Here is a 15,862-nt window from a genome sequence, read left to right on the forward strand (position 1 = left end):
AGCAATGGAACCAAACGGTAAGCCGTGGGGGGTGGTTGAGGTTGGAATGAGCGAAATACGTGTATTATATACCTACGATCAGAGAGAATCCGAACGCGTGGTTGTCGGAATCCCGTCCCGTTTCCTATAGTTTTAGTTTATACGTATCATAATTTTATATGCGATCTGAAAAGTTGTTCGTATACGACTGAAACCACGGGAGAGAAGGCGTAGTTTTTCCACTGCGCTTTGAAAATAATCTTTAACGATGCCAAACGTATAGAAACACTGTTAACATATTGCATATTGTAATGTGTACTATAATATTTACTGTGGCAACGAGTACCCAATACGGTTAACAGAATCAAAAGCCGTGTGTTCGGTGTATAATTCGATAATGGTTCGATCGTAGTACGCCATAGTGTTCCTATACGCTAATATAATCGTTACGTATATCCGTCGCTAACAGAAAAAAATAAAATAAAAATCCTTCGATGATATCAGTACAGCGAGCAGCATTGGAACCATTTATTGGTATTTTTTTTATTATCTAGATAAATAGTTTCATGTTATCTTAATAATTATCTTTGATAAAGTATTCATTTTTCTAGATGAGTTCATTTGTACACGAAAAAAAAAACCAAAATACAAATTTTTACTATCGAATTATTTCATTTTTAATTAATAATTAAAATTTGAATTCATAAATAATCCCAGTTACAGAAATTATAAAATAATATTATACATCATTAACTATTTCATTTGAAGCCCGGGGCCCAAAACGTAAATGTTTTTGCTATGTGTTAAGCTGGTGAATGGTGATCAGGTAAATGAATGGAAAAGTGAATGTATTTATTATTTATATAATATATAATAATAATTATATATTATATATATTATATAATAATAATTATTTATTAGTAAGAAAAGTTGGTGAGCTACTCAGTCAGAAATAACCTATTTAATTGTGTCTTATATTTAACATCAAAAAAAAATCTTCTTTTATTTATCTTATGTATAAAATATATAAAATAATATGTATCTTACAAAACAGCAATTGCGTATCTACTATTATAAATTTAAATGCATACAAAAATTATTAAGAAAATTCAGAAAAATCACGATTTACCGTGGAATGTAACATGTGTAAAAAAATTGTTTCTTAATATTTATACTTAACTTTTGAAATGCTGGTTAATTTATATTTATTGAGTATTGGCATATAATGATATCTACTACCAACTTTGATCTAAACATGTAGTCTGTGTTTAAATAGTATTAAATTACAAAGTAGTATACTAGTAACTAAAGTATACTCATAAGAAATTAGAATATAAATATATTGCAAATTTAAATTTTTTTTTATTTAGACAAAAACGTATCTAACTTTAATATTTATCTTTATCTAGATACATTTTTGTCGTGCTATCTTCATTTTAGTCTAGACAAAAAAAGTATTAATTTAAATATAACATTGGCCGAGAGTATACACACATATCATAATAAACGCATTTACTATAATAACAGAACTGTTATTATGAAGGGATATCAGAGATATAAATATTTTTTATTAGAAAAGCTATAATATTGAACATCCATTTATTGGTACGACACTGCGACTGACTAACATTAATCCATAATTAGTATATAGAAGGTGTGAGGTGACCCTTATTATTATATTATATTCCTTTAGGCAAAAAATTGATTTGTTTGAATTAACGGCTCTAGTTTTTGCCAAAAACTTCATTTTCGATGTAGACCAGAATTTCCCAAACCGTGGTCCATGGATCCCTAAGGGTTCGCACGTATACCAGAAGGGGTCCACAAACGTAAATTAAAAATACACAAACTACCTATCCATAAAAACTAAAATACTGATGTAATATTCGTATTATATGGGAAATATATAGTCGAATTAGTCATCATTGAAAAGTAGTTAAGTTTAGAAGCAGTCTGATCGCGTTGGTTTATCGTTATTTATCATAAAAATATCTGCATTTAGTTCAAAAAGTAAAGAAATCAATTTAGTATTATTTGATAATATTGTTTTTAATTTTCATTTATATTAAGGAGTCCGCGATCATTTTTATTATCTCTAAGGGGTCCGGCAGAGAAAAATTTGGGAAACGCTAATGTAGACAATAGATAATAATATGAGTAAGTGGAGCGAAATAACGTTTGGACATTTTTTTTCTTGTGAGTGAAATTCGATTTCGCGTAATAAAACAAAATTATTAACGCAATAATATTTTACATAGCCAGTGCATCTACAATCTACCGACTGCAACCTTACACATTTTGTATTATTCAAATGTTAACAATTTTTTTTTCACAATGAATTATTTGACGTAGGACATGATCGTTTTTTAACCGATGTAAGATCACGAACTGTGTTAATGAGCAATAGACGTGCGTGATTTTAACCTCAAAAGTAGACGGCATTCGATATATCGCACACCTATATCGAAACAGTAACAACTCAAAAAAACGCTTTTTTCAGGAATGTCGGTTTTGTTGGTGGTACCTTGGTATTATTCATTCAATAAAATGTACTTACATTGCCATCTAACAGAGAATATTAAAGATAAAGATAAACCTGTTTTGTTAATTTATGTAATTTCGTTTGTAGAATCCGAATATACGTTTAACTAAAAAAAACCAACTTTTCGAGTTGTTACTGTTTTGATATGGATGTGCGATATGGTAATCGTTATTACTGTTATACTACGCAAAGTCCTCTGAATAACTGCGATTTGTTTCCGAAAAACGATATTATTGAATCCGGTTTTCGAGGACAGACCATTAGTACAATTGACATCCGGAGATAGGTGAATTTTCGTTCCGATTACGTGGTATCGCTGAAGAGATTGTGGAGAAAAAATACTCTGTCAAGTTCACCGCGAATGTATACGATACATGTATTACTATATATTCATGTGCACGCGATCGATCGGACGTGTCAACTGTCAATCGTTACAGACACTGCGGCCATTTGTATTGTCGATCTACAATACTAAATCGATTAAATCCGTTTCGTGAATAATAGCTGCGGTGGCGCGATACTCGACGGCACAATTTATAGACGTGAAATATATATGTATCGTCATTAATATGCAAACTTTTTATACAACGGAATATACTTCCGGTTTGTTGAAAACCTATATATAATGGTTTATTTTAAACATAAAACGTCATGCCGATTATACGCCATTCAGTCAGTATATTATAAATACGAGTATGTGTGTGAATGTTTCATTTCTGTGTATGGCACGATAAATATTTATTTTTTTTTACATTATTACAGAACTATATTTTTAAACGATGACGACAAACGAGTCTCGCTTCTGTACAGAAAATATGAACCGAGCTATATAATTGAATCTGCTGTAGTGAAAAAAAAAAATCCAAGTCCAAGTCCAATCTGACTTGCTTAATGGAAAAAAAAATGTTGGCCGATATCTATTTTTGTACAACCGTTCAAACGACCGACGGTAATCAGTTATCATTAACGTTTAAATCGTATGATTTGTAATTTGAACTTCCAAGTCTTGAAAATTGAATACGCATATTTTATACGGAGTTTTTTTTCTTATTTTTTTTTTTTTTTGTATTATGTTTCCTAAACATGCTTAGAATTTACGCTCGTATTTTATGATTAAATATGAGACGTTTGGCGAGGAACTATCAAAACAATAATGATGTAGGTACCTTTCTCGTTTTTCCATGCTATATATATAGGTAAACATTTTATTTTTGACAGTTAAAATGTTTTCCATAACTTTTTTTTTCCTACAGTCATATCTTCGAGCGTGACTTGGAAAAGGATCAAAAAACCTGCGCAGTTTACGACACACAACTGTTGTTATTTTTTTTGGTAAAATCGATTCGGATTATTTTGTAGTGATTCGGGAAAAATACAAGACGACAAATAGTCGCTTTGTCCTAAAACATTTACGCTAGTCGAGCGTACACTACAACGTATTAATTTAATATTGTGTATGGGTCAAGCATGGAAATTTTAAACGAAATACGGCGGGCCGGAGAAAACATTTAAATATTAACAATTTTTTTTCCTCAGCATTCTAGAAGGTAAAAAAAAAAATAAAAAAATCTCACCGTTTATAACATTCGTAGTAGTTGGGATCTAGTTATATTTCCTATACGATACATTCATACGCTTCGGTATGTATAGTGTGCACATAAATTGACCGGCATTCCGCAGCGATCTGTTTCCCCTCCGCGTGCGTATATATAAACTTAAAACTTTGCAGAAAAAAAAAATAACAGAGAAAAAGAGCCAAGGGTTCGTGCTGCATTATGGAGCCGCGCAAGCGTTCTAAATATGGATAAAATAGCCCGGGTTTTCGGTGGCGGCGGCGGCGGCGGCGGCAGCGGCAGCGACACAGCTTTAGTCCTCCACGACGAGTTCAGGTATCAACACCCACGCACCACCACAACAGTCCGTTGTCACATTACCGCTCAAGTTCACGTTGCTATTCCATTCCACACCGAGGTAAGCGCAACGCTGTTATTATTTATTCACTTTTATACGCACGCGAATAATTTTTATATATGAATACTTACAATTTATACCCCCTCCCCTATTTTGTTCAATATATTAATATTTTCGTGTTATTGTATATTATCCAAACAAATTGTACATTCGTTTAACTACCGTACAATTAACATGATTTGATACTGTTCGATTTGATATAAAATATAAATTATATAGTATAATAAATATAACTGTAATATTCAGACGTTTATTACATATAATTTAATGGCGATTTTATTTCAAAAAAAAAAACCGTTTTTCAATAATTTTATTCTCGTTTATTCGTTACTATTATTATGCCTTTATAAGTATATATTGAATACGTGTTGATATTATAATATTATACTGTCAAACTTTCTCTAAATTGCCAGCTATTTTAATATTGTACGTTATAATAACATTATATGTTTCATCGACTTCACTCCCGTTGTTTTTTTCTTCTCGACGTGTTAAGACAGCTTTACGATCATCCACGCAACACAGCCTTAAGTAATAACGGTGCTTTATTGCATTACTATGTCATATCTTTAAAACGTATAGAACGGATTCGATTCGAGCGGTTTAGTTAAATTAAATATTTGAAAACTACTAGTAACATCTGTACTTTAACTCTTCTAGGGGTGTTTATAATAACAAACGGGATCAGTACATTTTCCCGAAATTAAATTGCCCGACAGTCTCAAATTTAACATTTATTTTAATTATAAATAAATATATGTCAAAAATTATTCAAAATTTTAATAAAATATTATATTATATTATGTTATTTACAAATTAATGTCAAATTTAAAACTATACCAATAATAACACTTGCCCTTATTATAAGTATTACTTAATACTTAGTACCTTTTCACATAGAACGATATTATCCATGATAAAATATTCGTCTGATTTAGTTTTTTTTTTTTTTAATTATTGTATATTAATATTAGATATTAATAAATAATAATAATAATAATAAAATTATGAAATAGTAATAAAATATTGTATATCAGTATTATACGTACAGTAAAAATATGTAAAATATATTGTGTCGGGCCTCGGGCAAACGAAGTGTCGGGCAAATGCAGTGTGGGGCAAATTAAGTGTTGGAAAAATGAAGTCGGGTAATTCATGTATCGGGCATTCGTGTGTCGGGCAAACATATTAGACCCATTAATGTTGTCGTCAGAACGAAATAGCGGAATCAATAAAAAATGAATAAATCATATGTTGTGTTAATCGCGCACGTGTTTTGGTTGAACGATATGCGCAGTATTATAAAATAATTATTATAACAATACCATAATGATATACCGTAATAATGACAAGGTGTTTCCTAACCCGGGGTTACCCGCCTCTCCTCTTTGGAGGGCACATGAACACAGTTCCGAGAAGATGTAAACGGTCATCATGGAGGGAGTTCTTGTTTTATTAATTTACACGGACGAGGATAAAAAAAGGAAAAATAAATAAAGGACGGGTTTTTTTTTTTTTTTTTGTTTTCGTTAAACTACCTATTGAAATGAAACATTAGAACCGAGAAAAATTGGGCCGTCCACATTATTTATTTCATTAGCTTTGTCGTTTTTCCTATTAAAACCGAAAAACAAAAAGAAGATTAACGACTTTGTTTCTATTTCTAAATTATAATCAATCGTCGAGGGTGACGGGATTTTCGAAAACCTACAACGGGGTACGTACGAAGGAGGTTGGACACGTTAATAGACACGCGGGGTCGTCGGGGCCGAACATGGTTATCGTAGGTCCGGACGCGCGATGTGTGGGTCTTTAAACGTTCGAGCCCCGGATATCGGATTCGCCGTGGCCCGCGCCCGCACGTCGCAGCGCACACGAATCGGCCGCCACGGGGACGTTAGAGCACAGCCGCCGCATACAATCCGCCCTTGTCTGTGATCGCTCTGACCCGCCCGTCGCCGCGGGTCGAAACGGTCCCGTCCGGGGTGGCCGTCGCGGAGCTCAGTTGTCGGCTGCGGGCGCCGGATGATTCACGCGGGTCACATGGTGGTGGGGTAAGAATAAACGAGCATCCGACGACCGATTCGCAGCGAACAAATCGTGTACGACCGACTCGATCCGATCCGTTCGGTCTCTTCGGACGTGGTGCGATCAGAGCGCGAGAACGAACGGTTCGGGAAGAACGCGTTCGGTTTTACCTTGACGATCTGTGAACTCGGTTCGACCGAAGGTCGTCCGAACTCGTTTTCGATTGTCAGGCGATCGGATTATCGTTTTCCGTTTTTATTTATTTATTTATTTATTTATTTTATCATTTTTATAGAGATACTTCATCGCGTCGCACTATAGTAGTAATAATTATTACTAACAAATAATATGTTAATATCAATTATTTAGCATTTTTTTTTTTTGCTCATCAGTCACCACATTCATTACTCCGGTTTTAGAAGATAAGATCCGTAATAATAATATTTGATGTCTAGAGATTTACTAGAAACACTGAACGTGAACGCGTTTGCTATTCCAGTCTGCTACATCCCCATTGACACGATCTCATTCGGTGTCTTCCCAAAAGTTTTTCCCCCTTGTAGAATCGTCCTATTCATGGTTCCAGATTTGCTTCATATACGACGCGTTACGTATCGAGTTACTTATAATTTGAAAATGGATACAGTAAAACATATTAAAACGTAACGCGAGTCAGATAAAAATGGTACGTACACCGCCGTTTGTCCATCGCCGATATGCACTGTTGGGCAGAATGACCGGATCAGTAAAGATATCGTGTATAATAGACAACTGTCATGCACCCCGTGTAAATGATATGTTTTAGTTATGATCGATGTCCGGATGTTTATAGCAATAATATTACCGAATAGTAGTACCGACTTGATATTTCCACCTTACCTTCCTTCCAGGCTATTGTATGCTGTATGCGTGGTTCAAGCGAAGAAGAACGTCCGTTTGAATATCATTCCACATACTCATGACGGATAAGGGGGTTTGAGAACAGAAATACTTCATAGACACGTTTTAGAAAATATTTTATTCATAACCTGCAGACTGTTATTGAACAATATTAATTGTAACTACATTTGTAATACCTGTACCGTTCTCAAAAAATATTTTACAACCGATTGATTGGGAGGTACTTTTATTGTATTTCACTATTTTCCGCCACGTTCTAGCATTTCATCCGAATCGTTCGGTAGTGTTTGTGTTAAAAAAGAAAGAAAACAAATTATTCGATTTTCTAAAAACAAACGATTAAAACTATCGGCTATAGGTGAGTTGTGGCCCGACATGTCATTAACGTGTTAAAGACCGGTGAATTGCAACCCAGTCATATTTTATCACTAAGTTGATTGCGGCCGGGGTGAATTCGCCATTCCATGTCCATTGATCTAACGTGCTCTCCTATTGGAGTTGTTATACATTTTTGAACAAGCTATCCACAGTGCTGTAGCAGATGTCTTCTCTAATGTAAAAATAAGAGGATGTCGATTTCACTTAGAGCAAAGTTGGTGGAGGAAAATTCAAAGTTTAGGACTCACGAAAATGTATAACACAAATACAGATGAAAGTTATTATTTCAAATTTTTTTTTAGTTTGCCATTTTTGGATTTTGACAACATCATTGATTGTTTCACGGATGAATTTTTAGCAATACTGCCCACTAAAGATGATCGGGTTGTACAATTTACCGACTACGTTTTCAAAAACTATAAATCCCCGGACGCCATGTTTACCCCAAATATTTGAGCACATTTTTTTGTTAGCTGTAACCGTATCACTAATGGCTATGAAAGTTTTTATTCATACTTAAATTCATCATTCTACTCTAATCATCCTAACATCTATAATTGTATTGATGTATCAGTAGAAATTCAATCAGAAATGTATATCAAATGAAATAAAAAAGAAAATAGAAATAGAAATAAGAAATAGAGCAGTTTAATTTCGTTAAATCATTAAGTTTAAGTTTTTGCCCAACCAATAATCTAAAAAAATTAATTTTACCATAAATGTTGCCATTTTTACATAAATAATAATAAAAAGTAAAAAAAACAAATATTTAGGAGACGACTTAGCCAAGTTCTTCGTGGTGTCTTCTGGGTAATACTGATAGACTGATATGAAGTGATAAATAAAATGTGGCCGCAACTCGTACGTTTATTTTATAAACACGGGCCACAACTCGTACTTAATTTAGGGATCGGGCCGCAACTCACTAACACCGAACCTATCAGCTGCACCACGGATTTCCTCGAATACACGGCTTTCCGGTAAAAACACGTTAATTTACACCGGTCGGGGTTCTCATAAAGGGGGTCGTAAATGCGTGAAGAAGAGGCCGCAGGGATCGTGTAACTATGCGAACGCAAAAATACGTAATAGGGTTATAAAATTATACTCGTCTCCTCCTCCTCCTCCAACGTGGTAACGGTTCGGCAGGAGTGTAATACGATCGCAAGATAGGTACGTAGTTCGCAAGAACTATGAAACTGTAATGACAGCGACACGACGAAAAGAGTATTTTTCGCGTCACACGTCCCCGGTAAGATAACGGGCAAATCCGCGATGGAATATTATTTGAACAGGAGTGTATTTCGTAAACTCACGGGAGCATTCGAACGTGACTGGTGCAGAGCTGGACCATGCTTGAGTTTCAGTCAACGTTACACGCATAACGATCGAAACGATTTTTGTATACGATTGGAATTTAAATTGAAACGTGTGGAATATGAATATATTAACGTTCGAATACAAACATTTAAAAATTAATGACAATTTATAATTATGCAAATGTCTAATCATTAGACCATTAGACTCTAATGGGTTCTTAATTCTTCGTTTAAAAATGTATAACCGTTGTGGATATTGATAATTTTGTTAAATTTTTTTTTTTTATATTTTTTTCTCAATTATTTATTAAACATCGAATAAATATATCTATTGTGAACGGGGGAGTGAAGGGGGGGGGCAATACTGCAGTTGGTCACGAGACCGGAACGTACGGGTGGGTCGGCTCCGCACAAATCGATGTGACCAACTATGACCCACGAGCGACTAGGGCAAAACGATGTGCCGTGCGTACGGTGTTAATCACTTTTATAGGCGAGCTTTTTAGCAGAAAAAAAATAAACAAGCCGTTATACCCGATCGCCATTCGCAGCTCGGGCGAAACGAGCATGTGGCGACGTACGGACGTACCTCCGTACGGGGCTGCGTACGAGTTGATTTTCGGGTACCTGTTTACCTGCACCGATACCGTTGAGTTGATTTCCGGTCATCAAGAAGTATGTACGAATTGATTCCCTGGTCATTATATATTCTATTCAATATTTAGTAAAATATTAAGTATATTATCATAACCCAAAAAACACCACGAGAAAGTCGACTGACAAGTTTCTCAAAAATGTTGTTCTTTTTAATTTTTTTCATTAAAATTAAAATTTCGTTAGAATTCTCGCGTGGTCTCGGTGAACATAAGAGCGAATTGTAAGTGACGGTCGAACTCTTTACGGTCGTAAACTCTTTACGTGTGATATCTACTGAAAATGTATGTAAAACAATAGGGAATTAACTCGTACATACTTAATAATGGCCCGGGAATCAACTCACCTATTGCGCCGCAAGGATGCCGTCCGTGATGATCCCCCAACGCAGCTAATGCAACTAGAAATACACCGATACGTTCAAGTAGACATTTGATTAGCGCACGGTTAGCACATACGTACTTTGGAAACAAGTAGGTCAAAGGGTAAATAACACATAACACGTTCGGTACACATGGTAATTTGCATAGTGAACGTGTTATTAATAACATCACGCTGCCGTTTGGTGGCGGTAAGACGGTTTTATAAGTACGGGCAGAGCACCCGATGTTAATTGGAACGCGGTCATAGTTCAACCGGGCTGGCCTCTCATACCGTACGTAAGACTATTGCTAATCGTGGACATCGTCACTAGTTCTCCGGTTTCGGCAATTCTTTCGTAATAAAGACAAGAGTTGTATTTGATTTGTTTTGTCATTTTCGTGGTAACGAATCGGTTTAACTATTGACATGTGTTAAACTCGAGCGTTCCGTTTTTTAAATCCTACCTTTCTTATAAACAGCTTAAGTGAACCAAGAACGTGCTTTGTTGCTTAAATAATTATTTACGAGTACGTAATGCCCAAGCGTTCCGATCACTACACGTCGCACTCGCAGTTCGTTCGTTGTTCTTCCATCGTCGAGCCGAACAATTTTTTGTACCAAATTTGGATCGTTCGTGCAGTTGACGATCGTCATTTATTAGTAGTACGTACCAATGGAAAAAACGTACTCATTTTAAGGGAGCAAAAAATAAGGAATCGAATCGTAGTAAACTCCGATAAAACTAGATAATCTCCATTATAGACACAACAGATCCTTTGACCTAAAAGCCTAATCCGTTAAATCAATTAAATGCAATAATGATAGTATTTAAAAATGTGTAACGTATCCACAGATTAGTTATATTAGTTATATTTATTAAATTGTTCATGTGTTTGAACTAAAAAATCTTATTGGATTAAAAATTACTTAAAAATCAATTAAAGTGTTAATAATATAGAGTTGCAATAACAATTAATCAGTCATATTGCCATGTATGTATGATATTATATTTATTATTAAATAATACGCGTAATATATAAGTTTTTGACATTTGACAGTAAGTATTTGCATTATTTTTGAGACATCACTATGATTATATGCTAATCGGAAGGAGATAACACACCATTATTCTTAAAGGTCAAAAGTGTGAGAGAATAAATTTAATTTTTCGGCGAGGTAAAAAAGGTTATTCGAAGAAGTTTGCATTTAGCCTTTATACTCGTATACAATGTCATTATAGTGTTTCAATGCAAGTCCGATTACTGCGCACCAATAAAATATATTATATGAAGTGTAACATGCAATATTTTTTTTTTTTGTATCTGAAGTTTCTTTACTAGTTAACAGGAAAAGTAAAATATTTCTCTGTAAACGCTTTCTTCCATATTTTCAGCGTTTCTTGAATATTTTACCAACATGAACGAAGCACGAATAATTCAAATTTTTTGGAATCGTACTCGGAATTGTTTCTGCAATCCGTAAAATTGAGCAGTCATTCACTGTTAATATGACACTGTGATCGGTCGAGTGAACAAAATCATTATACGTACATTTAAATTAATTATATTTATAATTAAATTTTAAATGAAACGAAAAATAAAAACCAAGTGAAATAATTATTATTTCATTAAATATAAATATTATAATACACATATTCATATATTTAATGTGTGTATACTATGCTCTGCAGTCATGTTGTTTATTCAAATTAATATTTTTATTTTTGTAATGAAGTTCTATGGAAATATAGTCATCAAAAATTTATAATTTTGATGTTCAATAATTAAAACCAGAGTTACTGTCATATCCAGACAGGTAAACATTTAAACTAACAATAATAATAATAATTTAATCAATAGTTTAATTTCCAGTTCCGGTACAACTAAATCAACAACTTAAACACACTAAAAAAAAATATCGTTTGATTTGTCTATTGAAACTTTGTTGTATTTTGCTTTAAACAAATTTCATAGAAACTCATATTGGAATATACACCACTTATCGTACACTTAATATACACTATTTACAATATTATTTTGAATAAAACGATAAAAGATCTCGAATTTTACGATGATATTTATGTTATTTTTGCACATCAATTTTAACAGTGTTAATTACAGACCATGTTATATTGAATACAACCATTATAAGAACTTTTTTCTTTTTTTTTGTCCAATATAATAATTATATTGTACATTATTTGTTCGTTCGAAAATCAATAATATACAATTGTATGTTGTACAAGAGTACAGTATAACGTATATAATATATGATAGTAAGTAATATGTGTTCATTTAAAATGAAAAATAAATGTAAATCGAATACATTTTGCTGGGATTTTACTCCATATATTATCCAACCATTTTTATTTTTTTGAAAACCATACTCAACGGCTTATAGTATATGAAGAAGTATTTAATATCATACATCTTTTATATTGTAGCAATAAAGCGGAGTACTGTTATATACTATCCGGGCTTTCATTTTGATAAATTCCTGATCGTCAATTATGTTTCTTTTTTCCGAGATTTTGTTCTTTATTTTTTTAGGTCGTTCACCGTAAATTGGAAAAGAAAATTATTTTTTTGTATAATCTAAAAATAAAATAAAATAATTTGTTAATTAATAACAATAAAACAACGATAAAAAAAATTCGATATTTTTTCGCTCTACTGTTAAAGCTCAATTAACATTTTGATCGAAATGTTTCCAAACATTTCAATGCGCGCAATTTTTATGTACAACTGAATTATAGATATTATGCTATAATAGTTTTACGGGTTCAGCAATGTAATCGAGTGTTCGATTTAAAACAACAGCGGGTCATTTTTAATATAAACAAAACTAATAAAGATAAAAAAAATACAACAATTAAAATCTTGGAAATATTAATTTGAAGTTCACGATATTGCTACGAAACACATAGTAGTTAAAATAATATTTCAAGCAATAATCGTTAAATAAAAACGATACACGATAAATGTATTGATAATTGTATTGTACTATTATGTCATGGTGGATCGCGATGGATCACTTAGTAAGTACGCATATGAGGAATTGGTAAAAAAAAAAATAATGAAAGATGGCAGTATATAATAATATGACAAAGTTTAAAAATGTATTTTTGAAAAAAATGTTTGTTTTCATTAAGTATACATATACATATATATATTTACTTATAAATAATATTATTCAAAGGGTGTGTACAATATTTCTATAATAATATCACAGTAGTTTTTATACCATACGGTTAAAACGGTTATTTATTTTTTCCGAGAGACAGAATACCGCCGCTATTGATATTTTGTTTGTTCACTGTAATGCTTTCTTTTTTTCCAATCGACCGAAGAACACAGCATGGCGTTCCGTCGAACTTTCATTGTTTGCGTTTTTTTTTCCAGTTTATACGCAGTCATGGATTTCGCGTGATTTTCAGTACTTTTGTGTACGTCTATATCATTAAAATGCGTCGGTTGTTCACTAATTTTAATTAATAAGAAAAAGGCGATAATATTTATTTGTACATGTATGTGTTTCGGCAACTCTATTCAAGGGGGGGGGGGAAGTCAATGACCGTAAATCCTCAAATCGATAAAGCATCCCATGGACATAATGATATGCAGTACATTACAGTATATTATAATATAGATAGGTATCGTTTGTTGTTTACTAATTGAACATTCTACTGAGCGTATAAAATCAAGTGTCAACAACATTGGTGAGTTGTGTACTACTCGTGCACATCAAAAATTTAGAAGTTATTAAGTACATTAAGTAGTTATTGCTAATAATAAATAATCTAATACTACACGTTATTCAAACATTTAGGGGTTGATTCTATTTCAAATACTTAGATATTAAGTAATATATAATTCTCTACTATCAATTTTAAAATAAAATAAATAAATTTTATATGATAACAATATATATATAATTTATTAGTGTTTTATCGGCTCCAAAGTATAAAATGGTTCATAATAACGATTACGCTGTGTAATGTAACGCCGTACCTACAGCATTATTTTATATAATTCTTTTGATTTTGCTTAAAATTTTAATACAATAGAGTAGAATATGAGAAATTATTATTCTTTTATATTGAAAAAGCCAATACTGATAGAAATTTCAAAGTTAATATAATAACATAATGTACTCAGCAACCTGCGCGCCGAAACAACGCAAGTCGCAGATCAGAATATTTATACCGTACAGCAGTAACGAACCACCACATCATTCATGGTTTTATTTTCAAAATGTTATTACGCAGATAAATGACTTTTGAAAAATATATTTGGAGGAAAATTATATTTATTTATGTAGTAAAAAAAAATTTTAATTACATTTTTTTTGGGAAAATGGGTAGTGGAGGATTTTTGGAGGAAAATGGTTCCGCTCATCGAGCCACCACTCTCTCTGTTTACCTCGAGATCTTTTCTCTTCCAATTTCCATTTCATAAATGAACGGTCGGTTTCTTCATCATAGACTTTAAGCTTTCTTCGATACCTTCAAGTTACGACTTTGAAATTCCGTTTGAAAAATAATTTTAAATAAACATAATACAGCGTTCCTTGTTTGTAAAATAAAAAAATAAAAATTATTATTTAGTTACTATTTATGTTACTTTTATTATTGGCTTTTATAATATTAAATACTATGAACTATGTCGTAACAATAACTGTGTGATATCTAATGGCAAATTTTCGAAAAGTTTTTTGAATCTGCCAAATAAAATATATAGGTCAAAAGTTCTTCGACCTTTTTCAGGTGAATAGTTATACAAACGTGTTGTATCTGTATTGTACACGTTCATTTTGGACGGTCGTCTGTGATTTACCGCATGCGACAGCCGTTGTTCAAACTTTATAATATATATATATATATATGTTTATATATGAATTAAAAACGGTAAACTATCACCAACTACCTACTATACTACTAATATCGTAACACGACGTCAGTGCATTTAACATTTAATTAATTGTCTTAAACGCGCATTTATCAGCACGGTGTCACGTTGACGCTTATTACGAGACAGCGATCACTTTTCGCTCGCGCACCTTTTGATTTTTATTAATATTCATATTTATAATGCTATTATGGTTATCTTTATTACCATAACTACCCATTATTATTAATATTACAACGGCACGCGAGCGTTTTCACCCGAAAACATATGAGTAATACCATCGAATACCATTAAGATTTAAGTCCTCGTTTCGCCTCCAGTACCGAAGACGCCATAGTCGGTTTTTGAAACATTTTAATATGACGCGCGTGGCCATTATAATAAATAATAATGCACATCGAAAATTCAAAAGAAGGGTGCGCAGCATCATAATACGTTTTATAAAGAATAAACGTTGAGTGTAAGTCGCCAGGCGCTGTTTCGCACACACGCACGCACAAATATACGAGTACATACACACGCGTACATAATATCGGTATAGAGCGTTACAAAAATTGTTTTAAAAGCTCACACGCAAGAATAAAATAATATAGCACTGTTGATCTACGGCCCGAAACCAAATGAATGAATAAACACACTTTCGTTAGTAAATTTATCGTCCGATTGCACATTGAAAGTTCTCGAACGAGGTCGAAATGAAAACATCAGTAACGTTACATTTTAACTAACTAACTTTTTTTCAAATATATATGTAATATATATTATATAATGTATATTATTATATACATATTATGTATACTAGCTTGATTAGGTGCGTCAAC

General features: G+C 32.7%; 1 protein-coding gene across 1 annotated transcript in view; it reads left to right on the forward strand.

Annotated features, from left to right (window-relative positions):
* The first annotated feature begins 4,381 nt into the window (after nt 1–4,381).
* LOC112683176 (calbindin-32) overlaps nt 4,382–15,862 on the forward strand; it is an 81,153-nt gene continuing 69,672 nt past the window's right edge. Inside the window, exon 1 of the mRNA XM_025554075.1 lies at nt 4,382–4,492. The gene's annotated coding sequence lies outside the window, so the exon portion shown is untranslated. The remainder of the gene's footprint in view (nt 4,493–15,862) is intronic.

This window comes from Sipha flava, unplaced genomic scaffold, assembly GCF_003268045.1.
Source record: "Sipha flava isolate LNK unplaced genomic scaffold, YSA_version1 221_pilon_pilon, whole genome shotgun sequence".
NCBI lineage: Eukaryota > Metazoa > Arthropoda > Insecta > Hemiptera > Aphididae > Sipha > Sipha flava.